The 11127-nt window shown below is 22.8% G+C and overlaps 1 protein-coding gene across 1 annotated transcript in view; it reads right to left on the bottom strand.

Moving 5' to 3' along the window:
* LOC141331681 (elongation factor-like GTPase 1) overlaps positions 1 to 11127 on the bottom strand; it is a 115241-nt gene that overhangs the window by 79684 nt on the left and 24430 nt on the right. The gene's annotated exons all lie outside the window — the stretch shown is intronic.

Below are 11127 nucleotides of genomic sequence, written 5' to 3' on the forward strand. Positions count from 1 at the left end.
CAACAATAACAATAACAACAAAACAACAATAATAATGATAATAATAACAATAATCTCCAAAATTAAATTTTGGAAATTGAATTTCCTATCAATTTTATATTTAAATTATACTTCAACTATGTTATGTTATAAATTAACAAATAATTAATAAATAATAATAATACTAATACTAATAATAATAATTATTATTATTATAACAACAATTATTATTAACAATTATATTTATTATTATTATTTATTAATTTATTATTATTAATAACAATTATTATTAGTAGTATTATTAATAATTAATTCTTATTTTATACATTTTGAATGACTAATTAATTAATATTTAATTTATAAATGAACAAATAATAATAATAAATAATTAAAACAGTGATAATAGTAATGATGATAATAATAATAATAATTATTATTATTATTATTATTATTATTATTATTATTATTATTATTATTAAAAATAAAAATATTTTCATAACTGTGATTTTGGTAATTTCATTTCCTTTAAATTTTATATTCAATTTATAATTCAACTATGAACCCAAACAAGGCTATAAAAATCATTATAATTTATAAATCAATGCATTATTATTATTATAATTAACAATAATCAGAATAATAATATTCACATAACTGTAATTTTGGAAATGTAATTTCCTATTTTATATTCAAATTATAATACAACTTATACTTCATGAACCCAAATTAATTATTATTATTACTATTATTATTATTAATATTAATAATAATAATTATTATTATAATTTAACTATGAACTCAAATGTGGCTATTTAAAAAAAAACTATCAATTTATAAATTTATAAAACATTATTATTAACAATAATCATAATAAAAAAATATTTTTATATTATTTATTTTTAATTTTAATTTCCTTTACATTTTATATTCAGATTATAATTCAACTTCCAGTTGGATATTTCCAATTCAATTCAAATTTCAACTCACGAACTGCAAATTTAGAAATTTGTTCAACTCTGGTAATAGGTCATTCCATAATTCCATGTCATTTTATAGCATATCATTATTAATTGAATGCCAAATATAATGATGTAGAACATGGAAATTGTCCATGCATAGCCTCTATTTATTGTCAAATAAATTAAATCATTAATTTTGCATGAAACCTGACCAACTACAGTGTGTTAATGTAACATAAAACATTAGAAAAGAAATAGCCAAAACCCCAAAAAATCCAAGGCGAGCCGTTTTTGCACAAGCCATTATCACAGACATCCAATTTCAACAGCAGAGATAAGTGAATTGATTCAAGAATATCTATTTCAAAAAGCAGCAGACATGCCATTACAAGAACAAAGGGGAGCTGCAGACAAGCTTTAATAGAGCACCAAACTCGCACAATTGTTTGAGATATAAATCTGAAATTGCTCAAGTCCAACTGGCGGAAGGAAATCTGGCTCACTTCTTAACACACCAAAAATACACCAAAGAGTTACCATAGCCCACATAAAACATTAATAATGTGCTTTTATGCTGCTAAGCAGTAGATCCAATAGAAGATTTAAACCATGTTTACTTCCAAACCGCTGCCACATATATTAAGGACTCATCTAAAGCAGAATGATGACTCTATCTGAGGAGATGACAGACGAACGCTGCTTACAGACTATAAACAAATCATAAAGAGGAACATAACAGCCAACAACTCTTTTGCTGTATGTCTAAATATAGATCCTATGTAGTTCCACAGCAAACTGGCTGTAATTGGTTGGAAGACATTGCCAGCGAAATGATTGTGGAGTTCATCGAGTTTACTTTTTTATGACTCTGCAAAATACCCGCCAAACAAGCTGTAATTGGTAACAAAAGTTTCAGCTCAGTATTGACTGAAGCGATGCTCGTAGTATGGCTGAATCAGTCAAATAAAATAAAATAAAATAAAATAAAATAAAAATAGGGTTGCAATGTGGGAGCAAACCTAAATAGATATTTCCCATAAATAATTAATAAATAAATAATTATCATGAAAAAAACAAAAGAATATTCTTATTAATGACTGATACAACTTGGGTAAAAAATAAAATAAAATAAAATAAAAGTAAAAAATAATAAACAATTAAGAAATAAATAACAATAAATAAAATAAAGAACAGGGTTGCAATGTGGGAGCAAACTTTAATAGATATTTCCCATAAATGTAAAAATAATTATAATGAAAAAACAACAAAAATATTATTTTTAATGACTGATACAACTTGGGTATCAGGGTCAAAAAGCTGACCTTTGTGTAAAAATAAAAAATTAAAACAAAATAAAATAAAATAAAATAAACAGGGTAGCAATGTGGGAGCAAACCTAAATAGATATTTTCCATAAATATAAAAATAATTATCATGAAAAAACAAAATAATATTCTTTTTAATGAATGATACAACTTGGGTAAAAATAAAATAAAATAAAGTAAAATAAAATAAAATAAAATAAAATAAAATAAAGGGTTGCAATGTGGGAGCAAACTTATATTTTCCAATAAATTTAAAAATAATTATAATTAAAAAAAATATTATTTTTAATGACTGACACAACTTGGGTATCGGGGTCAAAAAGCTGACCTTTGTGTATAAATAAATAAAATATAATAAAATAAATAAATAATAAAATAAAATAAAATAAAATAAAGAACAGGGTTGCAATGTGGGAGCAAACCTAAATAGATATTTTCCATAAATATAAAAATAATTATCATGAAAAAACAAAATAATATTCTTTTTAATGACTGATACAACTTGGGTAAAAATAAAATAAAATAACAAAGTAAAAAATAATAAACAATAGACAAGAAAACAAACAAGAAATGAAATAAAATAAAATAAAATAAAATAAAATAAAATAAAATAAAGGGTTGCAATGTGGGAGCAAACTTATATTTTCCAATAAATTTAAAAATAATTTTAATAAAAAAAAATATAATTTTTAATGACTGATACAACTTGGGGATTGGGGTCAAAAAGCTGACCTTTGTGTATAAATAAATAAAATAAAATAAAATAAAATAAAATAAAATAAAATAAAATAAATAATCAAATCAAATCAAATCAAATCAAATAAAGAACAGGGTTGCAATGTGGGAGCAAAACTAAATAGATATTTCCCATAAATTAAAAAAATAATTATATATATATATAAAAAAAAAGAATATTATTTTTAATGACTGATACAACTTGGGTATCAGGGTCAAAAAACTGACCTTTGTGTTAAAATAAAATAAAATAAAATAAATCAGGGTTCCAATGTGGGAGGGAACTTAAATATATATTTCCCATAAATTTAGAAATAATTACACTTTGAAAACCAAATAATCATGATTTTTAATGATTACAATTACAACTTTAGTATCAGGATCAAAAAGCTGACATTTGTGTCTGTAATGCTAAAGAGAAAAAGTAATGGAACAAAGTGTACCTTATACATGCAGGCTGTAACTTCAGAGTCATAAAAAAGTAGTTACGATGATTTGAGAGAACACTGCCACGCTGAAATATTAATCACACATTTGGGATGCATAAATTACATTAAAACAGGACACAGTCCAGAGGAAAACCTCAAGCCCTCTACTTTAAAAGCTATTATTTTTTGTTTCCATTATAATAAGTGTGCAATAGCAACTACAATTGCGAAATCAACCATAAATAAGCTGTTTCAGGTCTTAATCACACTCAATAGATTTTTACCCACTTTCCTCCTTTTTTCGACTTCCGCTTCATTAGCGTTTCAATCACGTCGTATGTGTCAAGTGTTTCATTTCAGTCCTTCGCCGAATCGTCAAGTTTTCCTTTTCAAAGGTCTGAATGTGTCGCTTATTGGCAATAATGGAAACAGCATGAAGCTCGTTTACAAGCTCAGCCACTGTGGTCATGAAGTAATGGGTACAGAACCTTACAGCGAAGTCTTTAAAAACCACAAGTGGGATTGTTTTTTTAATACTTTTGAAGGGAGAAAAAAAAAAACATGATAGAGGAATGGAAACATAAATTGTTTCTAAATCTGTACACACAAAACACTTAAACTACAGATGTTTTCCACAGGAAACAACTGTTATGATGGAAATCTGCCAATTCAGTATCTACATTTACATATAAAATAAATAAAGCTTACATTAAATTATTGCTAATAATAATTTTTTTATAACAAATTAAGAAATAAATAACATAAAATGTTTACTTGTAGTAATTTTTTTATTTATTTATTTTTTACTAAGATACTTGTATTATGGTTAACTAAAGCAAGTTTAGATTCGACATATACAATTATTTTATAAACAGAACAAAGTAAAAATAATACAAAATAAGAAATAACTAAAAATAGATAAAATAATAAAATAAAAAATAAAAACAACTAAAGCGAGTTTTGATTCAACATATACAATTTTTTAATATAATTTTATATTGTTTTTTTATTTTCAATAAACACGAAGCAAAGTAAAAATAATGAAAAATTAAGAAATAACAATAAAATAACTAAAGCAAGTTTTGATTTGACATAGTATATAATTATTATATATTATTATATATATTGTATATTGCTTTGTTACTTTCAATAAACACGACAAAAAAAAATACAAATAAATAAGTAACAAAAAATGAAAAATTAATAAATAACATAAAAAAATAAAAATATATAAAATAACTAAAGTGAGGTTTGATTCAACATTATATACAATTATTTTATATAATTTTATATTGTTTTGTTATTTTCAATAAACACAAAATAAAAAATAATGAAATATTAAGAAATAAATAACATTATATATATATATATATATATATATAAAATAAAATATATAAAATAAAAATAACTAAAGCAAGTTTTGATTCAACATACTATACAATTATTTTATATATTTTATATTTTTTTGTTATTTTCAATAAACACAAATCTAAGTAAAAAAAAATAAGATTATATAGATTAACAATTTTTTGATTTTATAAAAAATAAATAACAACATAAAAAAATAAAATAAATAAAATATAATACCTGAAGCGAGTTTTGATTAAACATAATATACAATAATTGTATATAATTTTGTTTTATAAAAATAATAATAATAAAAAAGAAATGTATAACAAAAAAATACTAAAATAATATAAATTGTTTACTTGTAGGATATTACAAGTTGATAGAAGATTACATTAATTATTTTATATAGTTTTATATTGTTTTGTTACTTTCAATAAACATGAAACCCAGTAAATAAATAACATAAATATAAAAAAATAATAAAATAAATAATAAAATAAAATAACTGAAGCGAGTTTTGATTTGACTTATTACACAATTATTGTATTGTAATTTTATAATGTTTTGTTATTTTCAATAAACACGAAACAAAGTAAAAAATAATGAAAAATTTATAAATAAACAACAACAAAACAAAACAAACAAAAAAATAACTAAAGCGAGTTTTGATTAAACATCATACAATTATTTTATACAGTTTTATATTGTTTTGTTGTTTTTAATCAACACAAAACAAAACAAAAAATAATGAAAAATTAAGAAATAAATAACAAATAAAAATCTATAATTTAAAATAAAATAACTAAAGCATGTTTTGATTCAACATACTATACAATTATTGTATTGTAATTTTATAATGTTTTGTTATTTTCAATAAACACAAAACAAAGTAGAAATAATGAAAAATAAATAAATAAATAAATAAATAATGTATAATATAAAATAAATAAAATAAAATACCTAAAGCAAGTTTTAATTAAACACATTATACAATTATTTTATATAATTTCATATTGTTTTTTTTATTTTTAATAAACACAAAACAAAGTAAATAAAGAAATAAAATAAAATAAAATAAAATAAAAGGGTAAAAGGGTACAGAACCTTAGAGCAAAGTCTTAAAAAGTCTTTAAAAACCACAAGCAGGATTGTTTTTTTAAAACTCTCAAAGGGTATTTAATAAAATCCAAAAATACAATTTAAATATCCTTTTTTATATATAATGTGCACATATATTAACATTAGCATGTTTACAAATTGTTCAAATAAACTGTTATTGCACTTTGCATCATCACCAACGTATCTGAAGCTTAACTTCTGATACTAAAAGCTAATTTGCTCATTATTTTTTCATACGTGTGTCTGTGCATGTGAGCACTGAACAGCCTAACCAATTTTCTGCCTACCGACTGCCTTGTGCCATTAATAAAAAACCCCGGCACCAGCAGCCAATCAGTCGAGCCAACATATTAGCGTTCCATGCAGGGCATGTGTAAGAGTGGCTGACAACACTCCCACACGCCAAATCACACACACACACTGACCCACATTGATCATTGCTATGGCAACCCCAAAGGTGGAGGAATGCATTTGTGCTTTGTAGGTTTCCTGATGCAGTTCATTCAATTGGAAAAAAGGAGAGCAAAATAGCAGACTTGACCTGAGTGTATGTCAGTCGTGTGCGCCACTCAATTCCTCAAAGTGAACTGAGGTGACAGAACCCAGGAATAATAAATGGAAAGAAATGCATAACTAAATTGTATGTTTGTAATGTTCAAATTGAGTAAAATTCATACTTTTTTTAAACTGCCAAAATACACTACCATTAAAAAAGTTTATTTAAATGTTTTCTAATTAATTTATGCATTTCATTCATGCATTTATTACAGTAAAAACTGTAATATTGTGAAATATTATTACAATTTTAAAAAACTGTTTCCTATTTAAATACAATTTAATATGCATTTTATTTCTGTGATGCAAAGCTGAATTCTCAGCATCATTACTCCAGTCTTCAATGTCACAAGATCCTACAGAAACCATTCTAGCTGATTTGCATATTAAAACATTTCTTATTATTATCAATGTTGAAAGCAGATGAGCTATTTAATATTTTTGTGGAAACGGTGATACATTTTCTTCAGGACCCTTTAATGAGAAAGTTATAAAGGAACTGCATTTCATGGATTTTTTTTTTTTGTTGTAACAATATAAATGTCTTTACTGTCACTTTTGATCAATTTAATGCATTCTTGATGGAAAAAAATAAAAAAATAAAAAAATCATACTGACCCCAAACTTCTGAAAAATTTAGTATGTATGACTAAATGAATAAATAAATAAATAAATATTATTTTATTTGTTTGTTTGTTCATTTAGGGCAATTAAATAAATCAAATCAATCAAGTTAATTAAACTTCTTTAGTGGATGAAAAATGCATTAAAATTTGGAATTAAAATTCTGATTATTTCTTGGTTATTAAAAAGGTTCTTTTCTTTTCTTTTCTTTTATTTCAGAAGGCGATTCAATAAATGTAATCAACCAGGTTAATTAAACTTTTTTAGTGGATTAAAAAAAAGCATTAAAATTTGGAATTAAAAATTCTGGTTATTTTTTGGTTATTAAACAGGTTATTTTCTTTTCTTTTATTTCAGAAGGCTAAACAATAAATCTAATCAATCAGGTAAATTAATCTGGTTTAGTGGATGAAAAATGCATTAAAATTTGGAATTAAAAATTCTGGTTATTTTTTGGTTATTAAACAGGTTATTTTCTTTTCTTTTATTTCAGAAGGCTAAACAATAAATCTAATCAATCAGGTAAATTAATCTGGTTTAGTGGATGAAAAATGCATTAAAATTTGGAATTAAAAATTCTGGTTATTTTTTGGTTATTAAACTTTTTTTTCCTTTTCTTTTCTTTTCTTTATTTTATTTTAGAAAGTAATTTAATAAACTTAATCAATCAGGTTAATCAATCTGGTTTAGCAGATGAAAATTGTCCTCTGGCTAAATCTGGTATAATTAATAATATAAAATTGAAACATTTATGTTAAAAAAAAAATTGTACACTGTCCCTTTTCAAATAAAGTAAACTAATCCAATTCAAATTCACACCAATGAATTGAAAGCAAATGCATTTTAAAAAGTTACTTTAAATCTTAAAAAAAGGAAGAAAAATTCTTAAAACATTGAATTTTATTTTATTTTATTTTATATTTTATTTTAAAAAATTCAATACATTTAATCAATCTGGTTTAGCAGATAAAAAAATGTCCTCTGGCTAAATCTGGTACAATTAATTATATTAAATAGAAACATTTATGTAAAAATTACACTGTCCCTTTTCAAATAAATAAATAAATAAATAAACTAATCCAATTTAAATTTACACCAATAAAGCAAATGCATTTTAAAAATGTACTTTAAGTCTTAAAAAAGGAAGAAATCATTCTGGTTATTTTCTGGTTATTAAACATTTAATTAATTTAATGTAATAATTTAATTTAATTTGATTTAATTGTATTTAATTGTATTATGTATTTTTATTTTATTTTAGAGAGTAATTCAATAAATTCAATAAATTTAATCATATTAAATAGAAACATTCATGTTAAAAAATTGTACACTGTCCCTTTTCAAGTAAATAAACTAATCCAATTAAAATTCACACCAATGAATTGAAAGCAAATGCATTTTAAAAATTTACTTCAAGTCTTAAAAAAGGAAGAAAAAATTCTGGTTATTTTCTGCTTCTTAAACATTATTTTATATTTATATATATATATATATATATATTACATCGATTGTACACCAATTCAAATTCACACCAATGAATTTAAAGCAATTACAGTTAAAAAATGTACATTAAGTCTTAAAAAAAAATCTGTTTATTTTCTGGTTTTATTTTATTTTATTTTATTTTGCTGGGCAATTCAACAAATTTAATCAAGATTAATCAATCTGGTTTAGTGAATGAAAAAGCAAAGCAAATAAAAAAAAAAAAAAATTACTTTAAAAAATGTAATGGGAAAAAAAAAACTTTCTGGAAAAACCTGTATATTTAGCAATTTTATTCAAGCTACGTGTCTGTCGAAACTTGTATCCAGAAGGGATTTTCAATAAATACTTCATTACAAACATAAACATAAAAAATATATTCTCTGGCGCAAACCTAGCAAACAAACCGTTTACTCCTGGCATGTTTCATAAGAGATCGAAAACTCATAAAACTCAGTGAACAGAAGCCCCTATCAAATCAAGACGAAGGATCAAATGAACTACAAGTAGCACGGCTGCTTTTGCCAAAGCCTCCCTCCAGCACAGGATATCTGGGTTTGCTTAAATAACAGTGTTTTGATATGTAAAGGCTGGAACGGTGCCTTTGAAATGTGGGTCAGGGTATAACGCTAGCAGCTGCTGCCGTCGCAACTTTACAGGCTGAAATCTGAGAGGCATTGTGGGCTAAACGAACGCTTCATGTCCATTTTCTCAGCCTCTTTGTGTTTGCAATGCCCCCTTCTCTTAGTTTTAAGGTCAAAGGTCATCTGATGTGGGAGCGTCTACATGCACTTGATGCTATCTGGCTAATGTGCTTATGGACGATCACATTTAGATATGATGTTTTGAAAGAAAAAATGGAAGGAAAGCTCATTTACAAGCTAAAAGCTGTACTCACAAAAGATGATGTCATGCTTCAGCCATCGCTGCACCTCCCCCAGCCTTCAGTCGCACAGCCAACAAAACAAATATACGGCTGTTTCTTAACTATGGCCACTTTTGGCCCCTAGAACTCCTTTAAATAACCTTTTCAAACGCACCCATTTAGTTGTCTACTAAGACTGTCCAACAGTTCATGCGCTACAGGAGAATTCTGTCTTTTTTTACCCTAAACTGCCATAAACAAGCTTCTTTTCCACCACATCTCAAATCACCACTAATTCTATTGAAAATGACAATTTAGGCATTTTTAGAAAAAAAACAGCCAACTCATTTGTCCTGCTAAGGCTAATTTCAGACAAGCACTTTATGTCTAGTAATTTTTTTTTATTTTCTAAAAGAAAAAAATATATATATATTATATTATTTTTATATATTTAATTAAAAAAATATATATAAATATATATATATATATATATATATATATATATATATATTAATTTTATGTATGCATATATATATATATCTCAATTAATTTTATGTATGTATGTATGTATGTATATATATACACTGTATATAGATAGATAAAAAATTAATATATATTGAAATATATATAATACATTTAAAAATATAATATAATTATATATGAATACACACACAAACACACACATTTATGTATGTAATATTGTATGCCATTTCCAATGTGTGAACATACAGTTGTTCTTGTTCTTGTTTTTTTTTTCATATTTTTTCAAAATGTTATGATTATTTATATATAAATTATAATAAATATACATTTTGTTAAACTATTTTATTTAGAATATTGTTATTATTATTTGTATCACTAATTATTATTATTTAAAAAATAATGTTAACATTATTATAATATTTATTTAAAATATTGTAATTATTTTTAAATAAAATATAATTTTATAATTGTATTATCTTTTAGATAATATTAATAATTAGATTATTTTAATGTTTACTTTTTTATGCCATACAATATTTTTAAAACACACTTATTGTATGCCATTTCCAATGTGTAAACATTATAATAATAATAAAAATAATAATAATATTAATAATAACAATAATAGTATATTAATAATAATATTAATAATTTTAATATTAAAATATTTTTTTTTATCTATTAACATTTTTTAGAATAATACTTTTTAGAATATTATTATTATTATTATTATTATTTGAATTTATTATGATTATTAATTATTATTTTAAAAACATTATTTTTTTATTTTAAATATAATTATTTAAAAAAGAAAATAAAATTTTATATATTTTTAGATAATAATTACGGTCATAGTATTAATAATTAGATTATTTTAATATTTAATTATATATATTTTTTTATCTATCAATATTTTTTGAATAATAATATTTAGAATAATATTGTTATTTATTATGATATTAATTATAATTATTTAAAAAAACAATATAATAATATTATTATTATTTAAAACATATTATTATTTTTAAAAATGTATATTTTTAGATAATAATTCAGATAATAGTAGTTTAGATTATTTTAATATTAAAAAAATATTTGTTTATATGTTATAACAAATTTATATAATATTTTATTATATTATTAAGAATAATATTAATCTAAAAATAATAATAACAAATATTAGTTTAAAATATAATTTAAAAATATTATTATTTTATAAAATA

Source organism: Garra rufa, chromosome 3 (genome assembly GCF_049309525.1).
Source record: "Garra rufa chromosome 3, GarRuf1.0, whole genome shotgun sequence".
NCBI classification, from domain to species: Eukaryota; Metazoa; Chordata; class Actinopteri; order Cypriniformes; family Cyprinidae; genus Garra; species Garra rufa.